General features: G+C 38.4%; 1 protein-coding gene across 8 annotated transcripts in view; it reads left to right on the top strand.

Moving 5' to 3' along the window:
* SOX5 (SRY-box transcription factor 5) overlaps positions 1-26,614 on the top strand; it is a 651,718-nt gene that overhangs the window by 186,771 nt on the left and 438,333 nt on the right. For all 8 annotated transcript variants that reach the window (XM_054078778.1, XM_054078736.1, XM_054078763.1 and 5 more), the window contains one exon: positions 8,314-8,376. The gene's annotated coding sequence lies outside the window, so the exon portion shown is untranslated. The remainder of the gene's footprint in view (positions 1-8,313; positions 8,377-26,614) is intronic.

The raw sequence follows: 26,614 nt of genomic DNA, 5'->3' as shown, positions 1-26,614 counted from the left end.
AGATCTGCTTTTAAACTGCTGGCAGCACTTTTGCCCAGCAAAAGTGTCCTTAAGCCACAGTTATTTGTACAACTCCACTGTTGAAAGACAGTGGAAACCAAGGTTTGGACCTAAGCTGGCAGAGATAACTCAGAAATATTTAATGAACATTCATAGACTTTGCTCAGGTTTTGTGAGTTTCTTGAGATCAAATCACACTTCCTAAATATCAACCATCCCAAAACAGCATTAAACAAAGAACTAATACAATTTTATATACTACTCAGGAGCTAATGCAGTTTTGGTCTTTGGCATCCATCAAATCATCAATTGTAAACCTAGCACAAGAGGACATCAGCAAATCACACTGCTGCTCGGAGTGTGCTGTCATGAAACTCTTGCTGTTCTACCAAAATCCCATTCCAAAGTTTCAGAGTTAAATTACAGTGAATAAGCAAAATTTGGCCCTTACTTTTGTCATAGTGCTGATTGCATGCTCTGGGTTTTTGGGGTTTATTTGCTAGAAAAGACACTATTTGAACTTATTTTAAAAAGTATATTTCAGCATTACACAGGCACAAACAGAGGCTAATATTTCTTAGCTTTCAGATAGGTTATTACTATTCAAATGCTCTGTAGATAAATTATATTAAAAGAAAAAAAAATGTTTCAGCTTCTGCCTCATTCTAAATGGAGACTTAACTCTAAGTAATCAAAATTGCTTTGGTTGTGCATAGCAGCATTAAAAGCCTTGTACACTAATTGAGTGAAGCGGCTCCAGTGAAGCAGCCTTGCCCCCTCATTATGTGATCCTGCAAGTGCTATTTGTCATCGTCGCTTGCTGGTCTCAATCTAACTGTACTGCTGGTGCAAATTAACAGTAATTCGCTATGACATGCTGTGTCCTTCCAGTGAAACAACAATATGGATCTTGTACCACCCCGTCCTCATCTTCTTTCCTCCCTGCACCTCCCAGATCCTTTTCCCACCTCAAGACATCATCCCTGACTTAGCCTTCCAACTCCTTCCAACTAACTGGTGTGTCAGGGTGTATTGTGGCTTGACTGATAGATAGCACCTCATGCTCATCTGACATGTTATAGAGAGACGTGTCAGGTAAAACATGGCACTTTGTGGTGGCTCAGTCTCAATGCAGATGGAGGACTTCTGCTTCAGGGAAAGGCTGTGCATGCACACAAATATAATCATCCACCACTTTCTGCAGCTGAAGAATCCTACTGACCGCACGCTCCATGAAGCAGCAAAGATCAGTGGGTAATGCTTTAAAATCAAAGTTAGCTAATATAGGTGGAGTTTTAGTGCATGAGTATTGCACTTAAACGATACTGGTATTCTTAATTTATTTATTTTTTACTTCCATCCTGACTGCAAGAAATCACCTTAAGAAAGGAAGCATTAGTTTGGAGATCAGAACTGAAGAAATCCATGCCTTATTTTTCTGCAGATTTCCTTGTCATTTTGCACCAGACTCTTATGCTACCTTTAATAATAATCTCTAATTCTCATCTTTTGGTTATGCTGTCCTTTCAAATTACAAACTGTATCGTGAGGACTGTCTTGCTTTGTATGTATACAGAGGTTTCTACAAGGGAGCCCCAGTTTCAGCGGCGGCTGGTCCCTTATTGTCAGCTGCTGGACATTGGTTGAGTGCCACTGAAGTCATTAAGTGTGTGTGAAAGGTCTATGGCATATCATCGTTATTATTTGCATCGCTGGAGAGACGCATCTTCAACTAGTGTGATCTTAGCCTGCATCTTAGAGAATTAACATTCATTTCTCAAAAATATGTAATCTCTCCTCACTTCAGTTATTTTCATTTAAAATAAAAATGAACAGTTTTTATGTGAAAGTTGAACATTTTTGTTTTGAATTGGGTCCTACAGAAAAGCTGGGGAGGGGCTCTTTATCAGGGAGTGTAGTGATAGGATAAGGGGTAATGGTTTTATGTTGAAAGAGGGGAGATTTAGATCAGCTATTAGGAAGAAATGTTTTCCCGTGGGGGTGGTGAAGTACTGATACAGGTTGCCCAGAGAAGTTGTAGAAGCCCTGGCCCTGGAGGTGTTCAAGGCTACATTAGTTGAAACTTTGAGAAACCTAATCTAGTGGAAGGTGTCCCTGCCCATGGCAGGAGCGTTGAACTGCATGATCTTTAAGGTCTATTGCAACTGAAACCATTCTATGAAATATTAGCTTTGAATGAAAATATTGATAGTTTTGGCAGGGCCAAATTGTTGAAGCTGTTTTCTGAAGGTAGTGGGTTTTAGTAGCTTTTTCACCAAAAAATCAACCCACTGTAATTTCTCAAATTAAATAAACAGTATTTTTGGAGGAAAGCAAGAAAAGGAGGCAAGTTCAGATCAAACCCTAGATTTGTTTTGTTTTGGTTTTTTTTTAAAGAAAATTTCAGAAGAATCCAGAACTGATTAAAATCAAGATTCTGGCTCCAGGTTCATTGTAACTAACATTAGGCACTTGTGAGGTCGCTAGATGTTGAAGATCATCACCTGAGCCTGCCTTTATACTCAGCACACAGAGATGCTTTTCAGCAAAAGATGTTTCAGCCCCCATTATGCCTTTATGACCTGTAGGGTAGTCTGTCCATCTCTGCCAGAGGGATCCTGAGCTGACTGTGTTCTTAACCTGTGCAGCTGAATTTAAGCTGGGTTAGTCATCACTTGCCAACAGGTCATTGACTCTGGAGTGAATTTTTTTTTTATTGATACGAAAAGGTCCACAAGATGATCTATTATTATTGAAATACAATGTAGACCCATCTACAATGCTATTCATCAGTAACGAGGTTAATGCCATTAGCCCTGTTCCACATATGAGAAACCTGAAGCAAGGGAAATGACTTGGCAAAGGTCAGCCAGAAAAGACATGTTTTCACCTGCACCCCATCCCCCGGTCTCCTGGTATTTATTAGGAGAGAGAAAAAGCAAGATTTTCTCTAACCTTAAGTCCCAGAGTCATTTTTTTGTATGTTAGACTTTCAGCTAAATTGGTTCTTTCCCCAGTGGATTCAAAGCTTGAAGATGTGATTTCTAATAGTTCAAAGCCTAGTAAATAATCTACAAAAGTTTGTGTGTAAAATGTCACCATACCTTATCGCTGATAGTGTGATTTGGGGGGTTTGAAGTATATCTGACAGCAGTGTTTCCAGAGTTTATTGCGTCCTGGAAGTATCTGTCATGCTCGCATGCATTATTTCATGTGCAAGACTAAGGGTAAATATTTTGAAGTCAGTGTCCCTGTGGATGTATGACAGAAGAGGAGGAGGTAGGGACTTCTGACTTCTGAGGAGGTAGGGAAGAAGGGCCAGTTTCATTCTTCGTGTTCTACACTGTGCCCAATTGGCAGCACCACCACCAGGTTAAGTGCCTTAGTTTAAGCTCAGAGATATTTATGCTACGTTGAAAGAATTTCTCAAATATCCAGTGTATATATAACTAGTGATACAGCCAAAATGACCATTATAGATGCTTCAGGATCAATACTAGAGACAAGGATGAATATCAAAAGATTTTGGGAAACAAAATAAATGTTACTCTTCCTGCTTCAGAAGGGTAGCATTGTCAAGATATTTAACTGTTTGCTAAGCATCTTATCACCTCTCTATTGAAAGGAAGATCAAAACCCTAACTGATTTCAGTACTGCAGGATCACGCTCCAAGTGTTGCAGGACAGTTGCATACTCAATGTAAAGAACCTTACGTTCTCTGAACTACAGAAAAAAATCTTTAATTTAGATTATATATAATCATTTTTTATTAGATCTTTAACTTGGTTAAGGATAATCAGGTAGCTATTGCATAATTTAAATGGCCAGTGATTGCTATTTGATAATAACAACTTACATTTATATGGTGCTGTATATCCCAAAGGGATCCCAGAGGAATTTAAAGACTCAACAATAAAATACACAACAAAGTAAACATTAATTACAATTACACCATTACTAGAAAATATGAGGATATTTAAAAATCTGTCAGTCTGTGGATTGCTTCTGCTTTCATTTGAATTCATTAGCCAAGCTCACCCAGAGTGCAAATGGATTATTAGTAATTCTGCTATATCTGATTTAAGAAATTTTCTGTATGAGTGCTATGATGAGAGCAGAGGAGGGTAGAAAAGGGTGTAAAGACCCTCCTGAGGTTGCCTACAAAATCAGCTCCACTCATGCAAGTGGTCCAAGTGGGATGTTATTTTTGAAATCTGAGCCATTTGAATTCATCCCTGTCTCATTTGGGCAGTTGTTGTACTGCATTAGGCTCTGTGAGGCTGGTTTCTTGTTAGATAGTACAGAGCTAAACAGCTTATCTTTCAAATGCCACGTGCCTACTACATCAGAGTGGAAAAGTCAGATAGTGCTTTGTATAACCTGTTATTTTTTTTTTTCATATGTCAGCCTTGAAATAGTTTAAACCCCTGAGTGTTAACACCTTGCTGAGATAAACAGAGTGGTTTATTCCTCTCAAGCTGCTCTTCTAGTGTTTTGTAGGTTCAAGTTAATTTTTCTTCACCAAAAGGGTTATTAAGCATTGGAACAGGCTGCCCAGGGAAGTGGTTGAGTCTCCATCCTTGGAGATATTTAAAAGATGTTTAGATGTGGTGCTTAGGGACGTGGTTTAGTGGTGAACTTAGCAGTGTGAGAGCATTGAATGCAACCGTTATCCTTAAGGGTTTTTTCCAACTGTGATGATTCTATGATTCTTAGTGTCCAGCTTTGTTCTTTCTTTGCTTAAATGTGTATTGTCAGTGCTGAGGAAAGGGATGAAAGCTTGAGAGATGTTAATGTGTTCTACTGTAGCATCTCAGATACCAGTACCCAGAAACTGCAGGTAGGAACAGGAAAACCCACTGCAGCAGGTACTTCATGGACAAGTTGTATGAAGACGGCCCCTGCCTTTGAGAGGTCACTAGTTAGGATCTGGAAAACAGAAAAATGAGAATCCCAGAACTGTCTGAGAGGGACGTTGCTGAAATGATGGGACTACTTTCAGCATAAAGTCTCACTAACCACAAAAATTGATCCAGAAAACTGGATGCTGTTTTTGAGGATGGTTAATTAGGTGGCTTTTTCAGTGTTGTTTCTCTTCTAATGAATAATAAATTCTAGCCTTGTTCAGAAAGATTTCCAGAACCCCTGAAATTCTCTTAAATTATTATTTTTTTTTCAACTATTGAGACAAGTTATTTACACGTGAAAATAAAGATATATTGCTATTAAATGTAAATTTGTGGATGTCCAAGAGAGTATGTAAATTACTTTCTTTTTTTGGGGGTTGCAAGAGTTCTTGCCCATTTTGATGGCTTTCAGTTTCTGAAAATATTAATTTTCTCTGGCTTTGGCCAAAACATGAAAATGCTCTACTTGAAATAATTTCTTCTTTAAACCATAGTTCTTTCTCAGTCTCAGAGCTTTTCTTTAGTTTCTGTTTTAACACTCTTAATCACTGTGTGAAAGTTGTTTGCTGAGAAACTCTCTTGTTTTTCAGATTTGTAATGAAGCATGAGAGATTTTTACATTTTGTGGTGAAATTTTTGCATGGGTCTTACTGTAAGCCTTTCAGAATGTCTTAATTTATTTATTTTGGGGTGATGGAATAAAAGGGAAATTGTAACTTAAAAGTTTTCTGCTCCATTTCCTCTATGCAGCAGATGATAACTCTCAAGTACAAATGCTGTTACACCCAAGACACTGAGCTCTAATTTTTGACAATAAGTACATGCACTGGTGACCTATTTACTAACCTGTATTAAATTTATCAGATTATAGTAAAAAGCCTATATATGAGTAAAGTTGAGCAAACAGGCTCAAATAAACATCCAGGTGGAACCTTGTGAAGTTTCCCTCTCACAGTGTTTTGGATCATACCTTTCTCATCCCACTGCAGCCAAGTGTTGGGAATCAAAATGTATATAGCTCCCAGGGAAATGCTAGAAAAATGTTTCTTTCTGAAACTGTATTTAAAAATAAGTTGAAGTATAATGATAATGACACTTGTGATCATTAGACCTTGCAATAGGACCCGTGTCTTTCTGCTTCTCAGTGATATACAAACTAATAGAAGAATGCTAAGTTAGTGTTTAGCGTGTCATGCTGTGTTTGACCCAGTACTGTTATTAATGCTTGCATATGAAACACAAATTCACCTTCCGTAAGAGGAAGTGTAGCTTTCCACTTACTGCTCCACAGCACTGTAGGAAAGATTCCCTCTTGTTCTGGTTGAAGTTGCCTTACATTTTGAAAAATCTGGATAGATCCTGTGAGAAAATTATGTAGCCAAGGATATCACCTTCTCTGAAGGGAAATCCATATTGTCCCTTAAAAAGGATTTGTAAAATTATTTTATCTTTTTGTAAATTTAATAAAAAGAAAAAAATTAAAACAGTGTTTTTCATTAAATTACCTGATTACTAGTTGGAATCCAGGAGCTGAACTTGCAATTATTCATCAAAAACTACCTATGGGAGCAGGAACTAGATAGAACCTCTTGTTTCACTTATTTAAGCATAAATCTCTACAAGTTGAGGTTAAATAGTTTTCCCTGGGTTACAAGTAGTAGCCTTCTCTTCTCTGTGCCTGTAGGCCAGCTAATAAGAAGTGAAAAAAATGTGTGCATATGTGGGTGACAGAGATTTCACAAAATGTGGGTAGCTCTGTTGAAGGTAACATTGGAAATGGGTGGATTTTGCAGGCAAAACATGGAAATGAAAGGGAAAGTAGATGGAATAATTTTTTTATTTGTAACAAAACCAGATAATGTTCAAGTCATTTGAAATCCCAGTGGTAAGAACTTAGATACAATGTGATAATCACTGTAATTTTAGAAGGAAATACGAAGTAAATGAAAGATAAGAAATATTAACTCAAGTCAGAGCTTTATTTTTTATTAAGTTTTGTGGGTTTTAGAACAGAAACAGTGTGTACATGACATAAGGAATGGCAATGCATTAGTGAAAGTAGGTGTCTGAAAGAAAGTAGTCTGTGTTTGTGGGAGCATGCAACTGTTGAAAAGGAACTGCTACTTTCACAATGTCATATACAAAACTCATGATAAGCCTGGCAATGAAGTGTAGAAAAAGTCTCAGTTTTTTATCCAAGAAAAATAACGCGTGCCTCCTAGTATAAATGTCTCCGGGTTTAGTTTTTGTAGCATTTGGTATCAGTTTGTAAGACTCAAAGGAGAGATGATCTAAATGAGAACATACTGAGATTTTGTTATAAAAACTATTTTCAGAATACTTTTACAAAACACCTTTAAAATGTTGAAGAAATGTGAAAGAGCTAATCTCAAGAGTGGGAAATAATTGGTAATAATTATTATTACAGCAAATTCTCTAAAGCATCTCCTTTGTATGTTTATACCATGCAGAAAATATAAATAATAGCTGATTAGTAGTCTTGACTTAGAGCTCTCTGTTTCCTCCCTATATTGGATAAATCTCCTACTGATGGATCAATCATTTAATCAATCTACTAACATGGCCTTCAGCACTATAGTATCTGAGTGCCTCCCAGTGTTGGAACGCTCAATAATGCTTGCGTTTTCTCCAGTTATTGTGTATTCCTTAATTTGATTTTGTTCTTGGTTACTCTGATATAAAGCTAAAACTACTTCATTGATTTTGATGGAACAAGCCAGGGTTTATAAGCACGAAGAGCAGAATATACCCCTCCCCTTGCAATTCCCCAGCTATTCTTAAATTGCACTAATAATATTTCTTGGAATTAGTAATCTGCTTTCTCATTTATTCTTCCTGTTTATGCTGCTACTTTTATTTATTTATTTATTTTTATTCTGCTGCTTTTGGTATGATCCAAAGTCAGCCTTTCTATCAATTTCAGCTGACCATGGCTCTGTTTCTCACTTGCTCCTCTCTCTCCTTTTTTTCTCTTCTGCAGACCCTGAGAGTTCCTGTGTGAGTTTGCACCTGTCTGAGTAGAGAATTCTAATTAAAGTTACACGTATTCCTACAGTTCTGTGAATAAGAACCTTGCTGTACTGGAATCCGAATCCCTATCTTTTCTGTAATACCCATTGCTTCTCTTAGTTTACTTTTCCTTTAAGAAGATCCCCCCTCTCCTCCTCCTGCCGCAGGTCTTGCACTCAGGTTCAGGCTCTCGCATTTTAGGGAAAGTTTTGCTAAGGGCCTAAACTGAGTTCTGTGAAAAAATGAATGGAGAAACACCACTTATTTCCTTGTGATTTTTGCTCAGAATAAAACATTATAGTGAATATGAAAAAGGTTTTGAATGAGATAGTCATGGCTCTTCCTTTGATATATATATTTTTTTCTTCTCTTTAGTGTTGGAAGCTGAAGAAAATAAAAAGAAGAGTAGCTGAGAATTTAAGCTGGGAGACTTGGAAGGTAAGAGGTGTGTTTTCTTACTTGCTGGCAAGGCATTTCTGGAAGTGCTGATGTAAATTGGCAATTGGTTAGCTCAGCTCTGGGAGACGATGCTGGCTCAGGACCTGCACAGTCAGGCTGAGTTCCCTGTTCCTTTGCAGCCTTTCTGTGTAACCATGGGCAGATGCTTCTCTTTGCTGGGTCCTCACCTGTGGTGGGGCAGAACTGCTTCTCTACCATGGGAGGGCAGCTTGAGGAGAAGTGCAGTAAAGGCTGGGAAACAATTGAGATAGTCTAGTAGGTGGCAGCACCCGTGAACTACTTGGACAAAGTTGCCTGGTTCAAGGGTGAAAACTGTGTTGTGTGGACAGCTGGGCTAATGTTACTGTTATTTCAAGAAATCTTTTACAAAGGTACTTGTGTGGCATCTGTAACTTCACTAGTTCTCTATGAAGACTCATTTGGTTACTTCAGTCTCATTTCCTGCTCTACATGGTTTTTAAAGGGGGTGGAGGTGAAATACACTATAGTCAAAATGTAACACTTGCTTTCCTATAGGAACTGTGCAGAAAGCACAATGACTTTGGAAAGCCAAGTGTTCATTGTTAGAGAAATGCAGTTTCCCAAAGACAGTTTTCTCAGGGACAAAAGCCACAGCCAGGCTGCCAGGTTTCAAACCTTCCTCCAAAGCTTGAAGCACTGGAGTTTTTTTCAGAGGAAGAGTGCAAAGGATTTTAAGTGTAATATGCCTTAACCTTTTTCTTTGAAAGAGTTGTACTGTTTCCAAAATGCTCACCTGAGGCAGTCATGCATCATAGATAAATCAGCCAAAATGGCAAAATATTGGCGGGGTATGAACAACTGCAAGTAGTTGTTTAATTGCTTAGGTCAAGTATTCTTAATAACAGGTGTAGCTACTGATCCAGTCAATTTTAGAAATTGTCCTGCAGCCTTTCTTGGGTTCTTACTGAGGCAAAGATACTGATACGCATGACGTGCCTGAATGAGACTGCAGCACTTGGCCCTGTGACGCTGTCTTAGAAGACAGAACTTACCCAAACAAGGAATAACTGATGTATTTCTACGTCTCTGCCTTTTTTTTCATAATGATTCGGAGCAAGAACCCTTGAATTTCCTTGCCTTCCTACAAGTGTGTAAGAATACATTTAGATTTTAATATTCAGAGTTCCAGAAGATATAGTAACACCAAAATGAGTATTGCAAATTCCCTGCTTGGTCCACCTGTCATGCTTTGTCTGACATAGGGATACTAAGCTCTGTGGGGCAGCGAGTGCCTCCCTTACTCGTTCACATATCTCTCAGTGTAGCGGCACTGGACTGCTTTTTGGAAGACAGTTCTAGCAACACATATATGAGAAAAATGTAACTCCTGTGAGTGAGAGTTTGCAGGCACATAGAGCAAGTTTGGCTCAAACTCAGAGGTCAACAGACATTTGTGGCTGATAAAAGAATAAGTAGTTTTCTAATTTGAAATAATTTGGTCCCTAGCACTTATGAGAAAACTCATCAATGCAAGCTAAATAATAGCATTGTAAAAATAAATTATTATTTTTTTAGTTGTAAATTTTTTCTGGGAATGAAAGACTTGTGTTTTCACTGTGTATGTCACAAATACACCTCTAACAAGCTGTACATGAAGAAGATTAGGGATGTGTTGTTTGGTATGGAAGAATATATCCTCTTGGTTTAGTTGTTTATTTGCTGTTTGGTTATTTTATTTTAGTTGGTGAGTTCTTTCTTGGTTTCTTGAATTTTTCAAAACCCAATATTGTCATCTGGTTTCTGCTGTAAAGTTACATCATCTCGGAGCAAACCAGTGTAATGCAACAGGCTGTCTCCCTGTGTGTGCTGGATCATATGATTAGTATTAAAGCTCAGTTACAGTTTAGTTGTCTGCTAGGACATTTGAAGTATGGCAACTTCAGACAATTCATCAGGCTCAGTCTCTGTTTCCAGTGCTTTGATTAGGATACATGCAACTCACAAGTGTTTGTAAACTTATCTTTTCACATGCTCCTTTTGATTTTCATAGATGTGCCCTTCTGCACAGTAGGAATAGTGAGCGATTTCTTCTTGTACCTCCTTAGCATATAAACATTCTGTTACTATAAACTGTGATCAAATGTGGACTATAAATGCAAGTAAGGTATAAAGACATGGATCCTGCTACGAAGACTTTGCAGTTAAAGTGGTAACAAGTGAAATGGAAAGCGTGGAGAAGACAACTGTCAAGTACAGCATGTTCACATATACACAAATGTAGGTATATATACCTTTGTTTATCCCTGCAGTTTAATTAAACATTGCATTAAAAAGAAGACAGTAGGAAGATTAAGCTATAAAGAATTTGAGCCATGTGGCAGAACTTGTCGTACTGATGAAACTGAAAAGCAGTCAGAGATTGAAAGAGGGGATATGTTGGTATTTTTTCTGAATAGGTTGTCTTAAAGTCATGAGAAATAAATTACTTCACCTCTTCCCAAATAAGGTATAAATTTTTATGACTTTTCCCCCTATATGATTTTGATGAGAAAAAGTAGGTATTGGTAGAGTTTGGGAAACATCCTCCGTGAATCACAGAATCACAGAATCACTAGGTTGGAAAAGACTTCCAGGATCATTGAGTCCAACCATTCCTATCAATCACTAAACCATGCCCCTGAGCATCTTATCCACCTGTCTTTTAAATACCTCCAGGGATGGTGACTCAACCACATGAAGATGTGGTAAAGCACATTAAATCTGTAGTCTGCAATTTGGACACCAGTTGTAGGCTGGAAATTGTAGCTCTATGAAACAATGAAAAGGAGTTCATCTGAGGTTGTACGCTTTCCTCAGATTTTGCTTCTAGTTTGGTAAATAATATAAATGTTCTCAGGCAAATTCTCATTATAATCCTGTTTTCTGTTGCAGATATGATTTTGGTCAACCTGAGAATCTGAGTCTGTTTGTGTGGTGACAGTGGGAAGTGGGTTGGGAGGAATTGCTGTTACTGTATTACTTCCCCTCCAAAAAGGTCTCAAAATGAAACCAACTGCTAAATTGGTAAATTGCAAGCTCAGAGTATTTGCATGCATTTCTGAGTGTGACTGTGAGAGGGAGGAAACTCCTGTTCTTCCACAGCATTTGTTTTCTGTGTCATCCTGAACTTTAAGATCTAAATCTTTTGTTTGCATGGATGGCTTTAGTTTTGATTTGGCTTGTGCTAGTTTTTGTGAAAATTTGTGACTAAGGCTTGTTTGTAATAGTGGCTTGTGAGTAGATACCTCTATGTGATTGATCAGTAGACCCACCAGGTCTAAAGAATATCATATTTATGTCAAAAGAACAAGCCTAAATTGTATTGTGATTTTTAAAGGAGAGTTTATGTGCAAGGGTGATTACTGTTTTGTCTTTGTGGATTTCAACTGCAAGAACTGCTGCCTAAGAAGGAATTAGGATGATTTTATAGCACTGAAGAGATGGAAGATAAGGTTCTTATTCTTTCATTTTACATCAAGCTGTGGCTCAGATAGCTGAGAATCACATGGATGACCATTCCTAGATGACACAAGTTAAATTCATGCGCATCCTTCACTGTTGTACCCATAAGAATGGGGCCAAATGGGAAATGATAACTAAAAAAGCTGAGTGCACCAGAAAAAGTGCATGAAATGTCCTTTCACGTCCTGTTCTGACAAGCAGAAGATATTGGTTTGCCTTTTTATTTTAAAACAAAGTTTCAGTGCAACCAAGAACAGACTTTTTTTCTCTTAAGTAATCTTGATAGGTTTGGGAATCACATTAGGTAGGATGGCTGGTGATCTCTTGCCTAAACATTATAAGCAATGAAAATCATGGGGCTCTAGGAAACAGCAGAGTAGATGACTGATCGAAGGTGAGCTCTTCCTAAGTGCAGCGTTGCCAGGGCAGCTGAGAAGGTGGCACTACAGTCTTGGAGACATGTTGTAAACCTAATAATACCTACAATCTGAAATTCTAATCTGGTGGTTTACACACTTGTTTCCGATTTCCTTTTAGGAGTGAGAGCAAATTTTATGTGTACGTGGCTGGATTTTTTTATGTCTTAAATTTAAGTCAGAGTGCTCCTGGTCATTTTTTTGCGGATGATTTTGTTACTTAGAAACACTTTTTAAAAAAAAAAAAACCAAACAACAAACAACAAAATCCCGCAGTTAAAAGGCATCGCTAAATAGCCTCTGAAGATAAGTAATTCCTCCCATGAACAAGTTGCTTTTTATGTATGTTCTGCATATGGGTACACTTTGTGCTAGGTGCATAGTTTTCTTTCTGAAAATTGGATAATGGGAATAAGTGAATCAGGAGTTAAAAGCTCAAGTATTTCATTTATGCTTCCCATGAGGAAGTCCTGTTGCTGTTTCCAGTTCTGGTCTGCAGGATCTAACCAGCCCTGGTGTTGCTGGGCTAGCTGAGGGGCAGGTTTTCTTAAAAATGTTGCCTTTCTTTGGCTTTTATGCTTATGTGTGGGTGTTGATTTCTTGTTCTTTTTTTTTTTTTTTTTTTTTTTCTGAGAATAGTAATGCTCTTTATTTAGGAAAGAAGGAGATGAGCTTTATCTGTCTTTCCTGCTTTCTCTGTGTCTTTAGTAATGTTGCTTTCTACTGGGAGGTATAGTTTCAGCTTACATAGAAGCAGTGTGCATCTGGGCTGTTTTTCAGGGGTGACGAGTAAGTGTCCTTCTGAAGCTGACGTGGTGTGTGGGCACCTCAAAACCTGTGAAAATCAGCTAGTGAACATTTTTCATGGTTTTCCATAAGTGTCACTTCAAAGTAAGTTAAAATTCCAGCAAATGTCAGCTCTCTGGAGCTGTTAAGTTTCACTGAAATACAGGGTCAAGGCAGAGGACAAATCCTGCCTTCTCTCTTTGGTCAATATCGTAATTATTTATGAAACTCCAGGAAGTTTTTGTCTCCTTTTCTGCTTCCAGTAGGGTACCTGTTCGATGAAGGAAAGAGACTATCTTATTTACCAAATTCATTTCTGAACTGTAAGTAGAATTAGTGGTGTTTGCTCATATGAAAACCTATGACTTCTCATTTCTAGAATTTTAATCACTTTAAAGAAAAAGATGTTAAACAGATTAATTTAACCATGTGAACAAGTAAGCATCTAGAAGCACTGAATGATTTAATCAAGCAAATGAATTTGCTTAATGTAAGGATGTGAAAATGTAGATGCACATGCCTTTCACATGGAAGGCTTGGTGGCCATGGAAATGAGTGACCAAACCAAACTGGACCCATTGTTCCTGTGGCGTAGGTAAGATCCATGCCTAGGGCTTGTAGCAGCAGCGATGGGTGCAGGTGTGTGTTTGCTCCATGGGTTCTCTGGAAGGAGGACTTCAAGTTTCAGTGCCTACGCTTTGTGGATCAAAGTGCATTTTGACTGTGGCTTCCTCTGAGAGGAAACAAGATCTACCGGAAAGTTATCTGGATGATTTGTGTTGGTTATCTGCCACATAAACTCACCACAGAGTAGCTGACAGTTGTTATACCGTTTCCTGATATGGCATAGGGAACATCCAAAGTTAAACATGGGAGAAAGAGAACAGAGAAATATGAGGCAAGACCTTACAAAATAATTTCCCATTGGGAGACTTGATATCAAGTGAAATGTCAGTAAAAGGGATTTCAGAATTGGCTATTATTGCTGCTGCTGTTGTTGTATGCAGAATTATAAGATTTCCACTTCAAGTCTGACCTATCATTTTGAAATGCTGTTGCCAGTTACCATTAGGAAGCCAGGTGTTGCTGACATACTCACAGGCACAGCAGACTTCTGTCTCTTCAGTATCTGGATGAACTCTCAATATTAGGGACAGGAGTCCCCGTTTGACAGGAGTCAAATGGCCATCCTTTCTGCTGTGCTAACACACACCCCGCCATTAGCAGTCTGAAGGCAATTTTAATAAAATACATAGCCCTGCTGAGCTGGTCTCAGAAGATAAATAAGTGGTGGAGAAAAGAAGCTTTTGTTTAAAAGTAATTATTTAAACTATGCATTACAGGTAATTTTCCTTTACTAGTAAAGCAAATGCTATCAGAATTTCAATAATAGCTTTGTGTTACTTATCTAGATAACATGATATTGTCATTTCCAGGAGCTTAAAATGCTGTTTTATTTTCATTTGTGTCAAATATAAGGGTAAATGAGACCTGAATATATATAAAAACCCCCATGGGTTTTGTATAATTTTGAGAGCAGTATTTTGTTTTCCAACCTTTTATAGTACAATAACAATCTAATGATAGTTTGATAAAGTGTGGACTTAAAACAGTAGGGTGAGGACCATCTTCTTATTTTCTGTTTTGTGTAAATATGCTGCATTTCACAGTGACAGAAAACACAATTCTTTGAAGAGGTTTGTCAATAATAACCACAACAGTGTGGCGACTTTATAATGTATGTGCAGACATAGCCAAATATTAAGTGCTCAAATCATATATATCTGAAAAAAAAAGCAGAGGCGTAATTTTTTTAACCAAGAGATTTTTAACTTTCAATGATTAAATAAAAAATTTAGCTTCTATGTTTCTCCATCTCAGCATTGTTTCTACAGTGTAAACCTCTGTAATGATCACAGAATAGTTGATTATGAGGAAGATGAAGGAACTAAAGGAGAAAAACATTTTTTTTTTCCTTGAAGAAGTAACATCTCTGTATCAAGCCTTTAATTGAGAGGATGGGCAATTTATTTCAATGAAAATTTGTTATCATTATTATTCCTATCATGGTTATTTGTTTATTTTCTGTTTCAATTATGGCCAAGGGAAGGGTTACTGCTTTTACTTGACATCCTGAAGCCCTGATTGTACAACTGAGCCCATGTAGGTTTGTCCCTTGTGATGCTTGGCTGCTGCCTCGGTTTCTAGCCAAGAGCCCCATGGCATGCTTTGGCTGCAAGGAGGTACGGCAGGAAAGATACTCAAGTGCGTTAAGGGCAGTGTCCAACCCAAATTTAGACCTAAATTCTACCTAATCCCTAACTTAGTGTTTTCTTACTGGATGTCTCTAAGCCTTTAGAAATGCCTAGCCAGTTGAAAGTGGAGGCCCAGGGATTAGGTGGGTTTTTAGATCATATACATCTGGACGTAGTCTGTCTATGCCGGAGTTTCCAATTACCCAAAATGGAGAAAATAGCATTTCTCTCCTTCAGAGAAGATTTGTGAGGATCAATGTGTTTGAGATTGTGACAGGAGGATATATCTGTAACTTACATAGGTAATAGATCAACTTAAATACTTTTAATAAAAGTGGGCACAATAATTCATTGCTCTGTCAGAGGAATATTGTGATGCTTAGTGTTTGTGATCTATGTGAAAGAGGTTAAGATCTTTTAATCAAAAAGTGATATTGATATAACTGCGTGAATTATGAGCATGCCTGTGTTCAAGCCGAATTTACTTCTTGACATAGCCAGGTTGGAGTTGTAATCTGTGGTGAGTGAAAAATGTTGTCCCCCTCTAGAAAGTTTACTTGTTTCAAGATGTACTGTCCCTCTCCTGGCTTTCTTCTGTTTCTGCTCTTTGGGGAGGAAGATGGCGCCGAGGTAGAGGGCAGAGCATGCACCCGATACTAGGCAGAGGTCTTGCCGCTGAAGAGCCCGGCTGATAGCAAGGTAGTGCCGTGACTTGGAGCTGGCAAGCAGAAATCAAAATGCCACCGCTTGGCTGCAGAAAGAGCTAAAGATTTGTCTCCAGCAAGTGACAGGCGCCAAGGTACTGTCGCCCGTTTTCTAATTTTAGCGGGAAGGCTGGCAGGGAACTTACCTAGACAGACAAGCGTTGTTTCTGCCTGGGCCGATCTGCTGCCATGGGTCCTGTTCCAAATTGCTCGGCTCAATGCCTCTGCTTTTGGGAGGTGGTGTGCCGGCAGGAGGGAGAGGGGAAACCCCTACCCTTTTCTCAGAAGGCTTGTGAAACTTCTGAGCCTGCTTCAATACAGTAAAACTCATACCTTATATTGGCTGTCTGAAAAGAAGTGTTTGTAGGAATGTTATTAGTAATGCATTGCCTGATAGACAAAGCCCATTTGAAGAGCCTGTGATGGTACGTGTGCTTGCACACATATGAGAAGCTCCTGTGCGTCCTCTCAACTCGTGACTTGGGTGTGGTTCAAGTACAGAAGCAGAAGTGCTTAAGGGGTCCACCAAAGGGGAAAGAGAGAGTGGGTCTTCCCCCCTCCAAAGTGACTGGGGCTTGTGTGATGATTACACAGCATTTTCTGTCAAATTGCTCTGATTTTGAATTTCAGTTTTGGAAATAAGCGTCTAGAGAAGGAGTCTGAAATATTTTCCTGTCTCCTCCTTTCCTTGATTCACGAATCACCTTCACAGCTTAGAAGCTGTCCTCTGCAACGCATCCACTCCCTGCTTCTTGCAGAGTGGTGTGTGATAGAAACATCTACAGTAGGGAGCTGGTTGGCCATTTCCTGGGTGGGCTTTATTTGCATTCTGATTAGTTGTTTCAATAGTCTCAGAGCCTTTTAGAAAGGTTGTGTGGTTCAATGCACCTATTTTGCCCCAGGAGAACTTAAGGCATGGGGAGAGGCTGCAGAAGGCTTTAGCAGCAGAGTAAGAGGTCATTCAAAGTCCCTTTATGACATGTGGTTCAGTGATACACTTATAGACACCTACTGCTGGAGGCTGCTGGAAGAAAGGTGCAGCCCTGCTCCATGGGCCTTCTTCCCTGGCTACACGCTTCCGTAGCTCCCTTTCACCCAACACCAGGCTCTTCTGCCATACCACAAGACCAGCTGGAAAGTTAAGTTGGCAGAAGAGTGACTTTGGGAAACAGTGAAGCATATTCTGCTGTTTTACTCATTGAACTGGTTCCTTGTGAGATCAGACAAATACCAACAAAGCATTGTTTTTGTACAGTCTTAAACATCAAACACAAAGTGATCTGTCATCTGTAAGGACACTGCAGCTAATAGTGTAGCTGTACTTTTCTTCAAATAGCCCATATTCAGATATAATCTTAAACTGAAGAGAGCCTATTGGCATGTATTATTACCATACTATCAGCACTAGCTTTTATTAATGTGTTTTTCATTTTTGTAATAATGATATGGCCAGTATTTAGCTATTCTTGGCATTACATAAATAATAATTGGAAGTATTCTTTTGTCAAGCATGGCTGGAGATGGACAATACAGAAGAATTGATATCTGTCACATATTTCAACGGTCTTTTTCACCATCTCCACTAAAAGCTATGCTTGCTCCAAGCACATCTTACTTGATGGAGGATAAGTTCTGCCATTCTGAGGGGTAGTTTTTATATATAATTGTGAATGTGTTTAGCCACATGAGGCTGTCAATCAGTGAGACGAAAGCCCAGTAGGATTATTTCTGTAAGTGGCCAATTTCCCCCATCCTTTCCCTCCAAATCAAGGACAGATGAAAGGTCATGATTAAAACAGTGATTTTTTTCCTAAATTGTAAGTAACAGTTTGCAACTGTTTTTCACCAAGATGTCAAAACTGTATTTTATCTTGGGGAAAGAGGGGAGGAAGAAAATTATAAGTTCTTGAAAACATTGGCAATTTTCCAAATGGTTGTGTTGAAATTTATTTTAATTATTGTACTTGTGTCAGTTCCTAGCAGGGGTAAAAGGGGGGAAAATAATTCAGCACAGTATTATGCAGCTATGGATTAAACAATTAATGGTGTACCTCTGTATCCTATTAGTATATTTGAATTCATTATTTCAACAAATTGTTTTATGAGCCAGTGACTAGTGGATTTAACCATTTATTTTGTAGTCAAAACAGAACAGACAATAATTGTCTTGCTGAAGCACATCTTTGTGTATATTAATCCATCCAAAAAATTAGCCTGAGACAGTCAAATAATGCAGAATGTCATTGGGATGTTATTTTGTCCCAAGAGTTTGGTTTTCTTATGAGTGGTCAAAGAACTTGCTGTCTGGGAGGGTTTTGGCAGCTGTCTGGTGATCCTTACAACTGCAACCATCCCTAAAAGTGTTGAGGACTTTGGCACAATCAGCATTTCCCTGGAAGATATCTCAGTTGGCATTGCATGTGGTGTTCTTCTCTTGAATATTTGCTAACCACTCACAAGTCAGAAATAACACTTCTTGACTGATCATTCTGTGTAAGATAATTGCCCAAGTAAATACTTTAATGAGCAGTCTGTGGGTTCAATTTTGTGTGAAAGACCTATTAACAATGACCAAGTAAAAAGACATTCTCCAGAAGTACTACAGGGCAAATCTAAGCACGTGAGGACGTCACTGGTGTTTCTCTTTGCAGTTCACATTAGAAGTATGCTAAGACCCTCATGATAAACTCATGGAAATTTGGCCAGATGTATCTTCATAAATATTCTTTATGTTAAATATTTTCTTCTCAAATTAGGCACAAAACCAAGATGCTGTCTTTCTATATCATTAGGTAATGCATTTGTCTTGATAAAGAAGGTAAAATGGTTAATATTCTAATCTCAATAGCTTCTGTTTTTCCATTTAGTGCTTTTTCTTAGATGGTATGATTTCCTTTTTGTGTAGAAGAATCCCATGCCTTTGTAATGTGTGATAAAATATGTCATCTTCCACTACATCAAGGGATGTGTAATGAGATACTTACTCTATCACTGATTATGTGAGTGGTATAAGCACTACTGCATAACTTCAGCCATCTTTGCACTACTACACAGTTAATCCACAGATATGATAATGCATAGCATCCATGAATTGGGTAGAGTTGACTATTTAAAGGATTGACAGTGAAGTGAATGATTTCTGGATGTGTTTTGTAATTGCCAAAGTCCTCTAAAAGAAAGGTCCTGAGTTTCATATGCATGTGGTTTTCATGAATGTATTTTGCTATTTCCTTTCATTCTCCTGTGTTGAGCTTCTGTGTTTTAAATTTAAGAGAAGAACTTCCCCTCCTTTTCTTTATATGAGCAGATGAACAGAAGGTGGTGGTGCCATGCTCCTCACCAACTTTTTGGTTATCTAAGAAAATTGACTATTATTTTTGGCTATGTTTTTGATTTTTTTAAGTTGCGTTTGTTTTTTGGGTTTTTTTTTTTTTTCTTTTTGTCTTCTTAAGTATGCAAATACTTTTCTGGACAGTTCAAATTATAGGCAAGATACTGAAGCAATCTCCTCAGTGCCTCCGGCTGGTGGAACTGACAGTGTGTTCTACTGCAGCTCTGCTGTATACTGCTGTATACTGTTCTCTTACTTTCCAGTTCTGGATGAGTCACATAAATAGCTAGTGCCAAGCTGTAAAACTAAGAGTGTATAATGAGATAACTATTCTCAGGATTTCTCCAAAACATCAAGGGTGTTGGTGTTGCATAGATGTGTTGCTGTGAGCAGTTTATCACTGGATGCATTGCTGGGGAGGAGGGGCAGAAGCAAAGGTGTTGCCCGTGCTGGTTTTGAAGGAGTCATTTTCTTCTGCTTTAGTAGCCTGGATTCAGTAAAAATAAGACATTTCTTGGCTTAACTGTTTTAAACTTGATTTATTTGTTGTCCACTTCTCAAATAGCAGAATGAAGTTAGGGGGATGTGGAAAGGGAGAAGGTTTGGGTGCCAGCTGAGAAGAATATTTCGGGGGTCCTAATTTTCCATTGTATACAGACAGTGCAAGCTGAAAGTCAGCAAGACAATTGATGTGAAGAAAAATGTGAATATGTTATTTGGAACATTTGCAGAGAGTGCCTATATAAAACTATAAACAGTAGACCATTTAAAGGCATGAAAAGAAGTGGAAAAAGTAAATTTTCACATGCACAACCCTTTCCTTCCCTTTTGCTACAGGAAAAGAAAAAAAAAAAAAAAAGATGATTTGTTTCCAAACCTTTTCTGGAACTCTGTGAAATGACTTATAGACAAGGTGTGCTGTATACAAGAGCTTTTACTGGCTGTCTTGCCAATGAATTAGGGCCCTATTCTACAAAAAAAATGTATAGCACTTAATGTTAGCACTTTCTTTGCAAACATCCTAGGCTTCTGTGGTGCGGAAGTCAAATGTAAATTCTGGCTGAATTGGACTCTTATGGAGGTGGTGTTCAAACAGCCTCTGAGGAGAAGAGAAACCATTCAGGTCGTGGGCCTCTGCGTGCTTCAGAGCCCTTCGATCACTGCTATAATTCTCTGAAAGCAAACTAATAAAACTTCCTATTGACTTGCACTTGTGTGTGCTTTGAGCAGTTATTTACAATCTACCATCAGCAGATTAAAAATCAATTAAAATCCATAAAACCAGCCAAAGTTACATACTCCTCTTTGCTGGTAAAGATTTTTACTGCAGATAATGAATCAGATTTAGGCGAAGTCTGTGCATCTTTTAACTCTACAGATCTTTATACATCTTTAACTTTACAGAAGCCCTGCTAAGAACCTCTTATCCTCTGTGCCTCTTGCCTTCTCTGGAAAGATGAGAATTTATGCAATTCATTTAACTGAAATGAAGATGTTGAAAGCTCTCCAATACTATAATGATGGATGCTATTGCAAATGTGTAGGGAAAACAATAATCTTAATGATAAAATGATAAGTTTAATATCAGTACATCAGAATGGAAAGTGATTTTTAGTACCACTAATACATTAAAATAAAGGAGACTTTGATTTGTATTCCTGATTTTTCCACAAAAGCCTCACATGTTAGTTTTGTTTCATTCTGCAATTCAAAGGGAGTCTGCACAGTCCCAGGGAGGTGGCACTCGGTTGGGATTGCAGGGACCTGGTTCTGCCAGTGACCTGCTCTGGGGGATTTCGGAGCATGCAGGGAGTGTGGGAGGTTCTTGAGTTTACTCTCCATCTAATCTGTTTATACCATTAAACTCTCAAACACAGTGCTTCTTTTTCAGTTCTTTATAGGTATGTGCTCTGAAGACTATTATGCCATTGGATAGTCATGATACTTGTTCTATTATGTGTAGATTGGGAGGATATAATGTACATTTCTCATTGCTTAATACATTTTTTCTCCTAAATGAAATTTACAGTAACTAAAGAAGGCATGACTTCGGTGCATTGCAGTGATGTTCAGGTATCAACCACAAAAGGCAATTCTGATTGCACGAGTAAGACTGAAAGCACAAGTACTGAGAAATTAGGGGAGGCAGGAGAACGGAGTGTGGCCTAATTAAGGTAACTTGTGCAGCCTTAATTTAGTCCTCCTTTGGATATGCGTGTTGGTAGACTGCTGTATTTGATATAGCATAACAATTCTGTTGATGGGAAACTGCAGAAAAGCCAAAAAGGGGTTGCTTTCTCAGAGAAGAGTCAGAATAATGTAGCGTAAATAAGGCAGGCTTTTACAACAAATGCTGAAAATAAACAAAATATGAAATGACTGTTTGTTAAGCAAGCAGAATTTATTCTGCGGGTGACATTTTATACAAAAAAAGACTGGTATGATATATTTATAGACTATCATGATACATATGCACAAGACAACTGAATTAAGATTGCACAGTCAACTTAAATCCCGCAGTTCTGTCTTTCAGTTCTTTACTTTGCAACCTCAATAATATTTATATATGTGTGTAGGGAAAAAACAGAAATGTCACCCTGTCCGTCATAGTAACTTCTTGTTGTGGTTCTTGTGAGAACCTCACATCCAGCTGCACTGATTTCTGCCCCTTTCTGCCTATAAGCATATAGTTGCAAGTTGTTGCCCTCCCATCACCTTGGAGAGAGTGAGAAATGTTAGAGTGCTAGGGAAGGCAAGCTTTTCCTAAGCTGTTGTCCCTGCTTGCCTATTTCCACTGGTCAATTAATGGCCTTTCTATTCTGTTAATGGTCTTCTTGCCTAAGTGCCTTTTTTCCCACTAAATTGGTTCTGGTCTCCACTATGCAGTGGATGCTCATACTCTCTTCATCTTGCTCTTCCAGACTATCAGTTCAAGTTTCTCATATTCTCCATTTGCCCTGTAACAGCCCCCCGGTTACCTTCTCAAATTAATCATCTTCCCTGCTCCAGATGTCAGAAATCCTCCTCTCCTGGTTCTGCAGTCTTCTCACTTTCCTGATGGTACTCTACAGCATCTTTCTCCACTGTTGTTTTGAGCAATCTAGTAAGTCTCTTATTTCTCTCGCTCACCACTTTGCCGTGGCACTGACTGCAAAGGCAAGGCCACATCCCCATGGGTGCCTGGGGCTCAGGGGTGCTCAAGGCTCCGTGCAAGCATAGCCTCAGTCTTGGGCGTCAGGCCACTGAAGGTGGGATCTTAAAATTTCTTAATTTTTTTTTCAGCTGAGAATATTTTTGAGTTTTGTCTGCATTTACAAAGATTCGGACATTTTCTGATATGTTTGCCTAACTCCCTCTCCAGGTTTGTATTGTTAGCACTAACAAATTAATTTACTGTGGTTATCGTATTCAGATACCAAAATTCTTGTGCTTTCCTTTTTGTTACTATGTCTACCTTATAAAATCTGTCAAAAAATATGTCCTTTAGAAGCTACACAAAAATACCATTGCTTTCAGTAGTGCTACCATTTCGTTCTTGGAACATCATATCACTTTATTGCTTTCAGGACTGATTCGGCCACCTTTTTTTTACACTGAGCCCTGATTCATAACAATTAGCATTACATATGGGATAATTTGGTTTCTCAAACAGAGATGCTTTTCTGACGGACTTTACTTCCCAGACATTCTTTCCAACTGACACTGCTCATGTGCTGTGGTATTAGGTAGCAGAGTGTCAGAGTCTGTCTTCCAATCCAATCCCATTAAAAAAAGAAACGAAACCTAACTTATGAGGCTTTCAGTATTTTACTTGAATCCAAAGAGTTGTATTTCCAGATAGAATTAAGTTTCCTACATTTCTGAGTCATTGTAACAAAAAATATTAATTGCCCTCATAGATCTAAACATTCTTTCAGTTCTTTCTCAGCATTTCATTTCTCTTTCTAGATATCTGACCTTTCTGTAATTCTTCTAATCTATGGAATAGTGCAATTTATCTTTTCTTTTACACATCAGCTTACTTAGGGTGGCTGAGTGGAGGGATGGAGGGGGTGCCTATATCTTCTTGTTCCTTTTTTCTGACTCAGTGTTTAGTCATTATTTTCAGTATCATTTAATCTGTGGAAAGTTTCCCCATATGTCAGGCATATTTTAAACATGCAGCTGAGATCTCTACCACTGTAAGCCCTTTTCAGATATGATGCTTAGCAAAGGGCAGAGTTCAATCCTATAGCATTTGTGGAAGTGAATCCTTTTCAAATGCTGCTATTTAAACAACTACTAAAATGGTGTATTTTTGTTTTATTAAAAATGTAAATCAGGTTTCTCTGTATACCTCATTTCCTTTAGGAGTCATTTTCTTTGTGTTATATATAGAAACACGTAGAACTATTAGGTGAGCAAGGTTTTCTCATATTACTGTGGTACCCTGTTGTGGTTTGAGTTAAAGTAGGATCAGTTTTGTAACTCTAACTCAGCCTCGCCTAAGTCACTTCATTTTCTGAAAGCAAACTGCATGTTTTTCAGACAGTTTCTCTCTAGAAGTGATAACACGGGGCACTGGTATGCAGAAAGTCCAATCTTATCCCTATAGTAACCAAGGTGACTCTCGAGCTGGTGAAAGGGCCTCATCTGCAAGGAGGGGCAGGCAACCCCAAAAAGACCAACAGAGTATTCCATCCCACACATGTCATACACATTACAAAACTGAGAGACCATGAAGGTCTCACCCTCTTCTATGATGGCCAATGTTCAGTGAGGACCTCACCTGTCTGGTTGCTCCTGATCCTGGATTTTTCCATCCCTGTATCCAGTTCCTGAGTCTGCTCCCTCCCAGCCGCAGACACATTCCCTCATGTCTGCTTTACCGTATTTGTGATGACGTATTGTCATCGAGGGGTGGGAGCACAATCTCATATATTTGTATATATTTTATTACTTTCTAATTGTTTTCAACATTTTTATTATTACTTCATTAAAGCTGTAGTTTTAGTTTGCAACCCACAAGTCTTTTTCCTCTTGTTTTCCTTTTCCTTGGGGTGGGGGAAAGGGAATTGAGAGTCCAACTGTACGGTTTTAGCTGCTGAAATTAGCCTGGTCAGAGCTAAACTGTGACATACCCTTTGTTACAAGATACTGTAAGTATTAAATGTTCTTGCCAGAAACCATTGGATGCTATTAGGCATGGAAATGTAACCTGTGGCTGAGGAATTTCCAATATCAGATAGTCCTCCATGCTTGTAGGAGGTATATTGAGTAATACTGTATCTTTGTTCTCTCTGACCGTTCACTACCCAACACTGTTCGAGGCATGCTGCTTGGACTAGGGAGATCTTTGTGCTGATCCAGTGGGCTTGTTATGAAATTGGTATAGTTGTGTATGTCTGCAATTATCAGATGATTGTAAATTGATACTGTGGGTTTGTACCAACCTCCTGTTCTTCTGATGTATTTTGTATTAATACTTCCTGTCAGGTCTGTTGTCCAGATTTCATGGCTGTACTTGTAAGCATGCATAGAAGGATACATAAGTGTTTTTATGAATGGCTAATACATTACAAGCCTGTGTGGTCCTGATTCAAGTTGCATACAATTCACAGTAGTCTTCCTTATGATTTCAGTGCATATTGATTAATAATTGTTCTAAAAATGTGGCCTCAATGTCAAAGAGTTTACAGGAGGAGCATGAAAAAATAGAGCAAGCAACTGTAAGAATACTCTCAAATTGATAATACAGAAGCTCTGATTAACTATGTTTTCTGCAGAAGCTTGCTACTAGTTTATTGAGAATGTCAGACCTAAGAGTATTTAGTTTTCTTTAGCAAAAATGTTCAGCTGTTTTAACTGAATGTAGTGGTTTTGTATACAAATGGATATAGAGCATGGAAGAATAGGTATTCCTTACCCTGCCTCTTTGCTGTAATTACTGAATAATGCTATTTATGGTAAGGTTGTGTATGTATGCATGTCTTGGGAGAAGGAAGGGGGATTACTTTATTACAATGAAATGGAATTCCTTTTCACAGGGAATTAGAATTGTGAATCTAGACTTGCTAATTTAAATAACTTTCTGGCTTAACAGATTTTACAAAGCATTAAATGTTATTATATTTGTTGAACATTAAACACATTTTCCGAAAATATTAATTTTCCATTGGTTTTCTTACCTCCTCCTTGTTGCTTTTATTTGAGACTGAGTGATAACCCATCTTCCACATACTAGAGGTCACGGATTTCTAAGACTGCTCTGGTGCCTGGGTTTAGCAGTGCTATTGCCCTTTCCTATAGCCTTTATCTTTGTTCTCAGGAACAGTGGATGTTCATCATGTGGACTGATTTAGCATGAGGCAGCCAACTGGTGATGAGTTTGAAGCAACCTGGGAATATTGGGATACTGATGGCAATGGAAACCTTGAGTGTGGTACCTCAGCTGTGAGCCTAGCTATTCCTCCTTTCAAAAAACCTGGTAACTAGCTCTTTCTGAAGCCTGAAGACCAGTGCAGAAACATGATGAGAGAATAACAGATAATCTTGGATTTTCAAGGAAAGTTGGTAACACATGTTCAGCTCCAGAAACTGATACAAGCAGTCTGTCTGACTTGTATTTTGTAGATTAACTGTCCGAAGAAGGGCATGACCATTTTTTGAGTGTTTTGGGGTGGCCTCAGGGAGGAATGGGTTAGAATAAGTTGGAATTTCCTTTCTATGGGTACATCTCCAACACCTACACACTTGAAAACCTTGATTCTGGTCAAAACTGTTAGTTTGTAGGGAGGTTTTACGACTGCCGTTTTTCACAGTTACAGAACAGCCCAGGTTGGGAGGTCCCCAAAAGATCATCTGGTCCAGCCTTTCTCACTAGAGAATTTTAAGCTGAGACATTTCTTGGGCAAAGCACCATGGCAAGCAGTTATGTTCATGAAGACAAATAAGCTTTAAAATTGACCAATAGTGCTAGTGCTTATCTTATCTTTATGTCATACAGTATTGTAGGCTATGCTCCACCCCCACAGGTCTTAGCAAGTTTGAATGAAATGGGAGTGTTAGCTGGAACGTTGATTATATAGATCCTATTAACTCATATGGGCTACTGATTATGCAATTTCTGTGCTGGTCACTTTGCTTAGCCTTGATAGTTTGCAAAAAATCAATTCACTCTCCTGGTTTTAATTTTGATAATTCAGATTCACAGTGTTCTTCATCTGCTTTGTTTGATGCTATATATAAATCAAGGTTATAGACGAAACCAATTCACGAATGAAA

The sequence above is a fragment of the Cuculus canorus genome, chromosome 1, assembly GCF_017976375.1.
Source record: "Cuculus canorus isolate bCucCan1 chromosome 1, bCucCan1.pri, whole genome shotgun sequence".
Classification (NCBI taxonomy): Eukaryota; Metazoa; Chordata; class Aves; order Cuculiformes; family Cuculidae; genus Cuculus; species Cuculus canorus.
The sequence above is the reverse complement of the archived record's forward strand: the minus strand, read 5'-3'. Positions and strand labels throughout refer to the sequence as shown.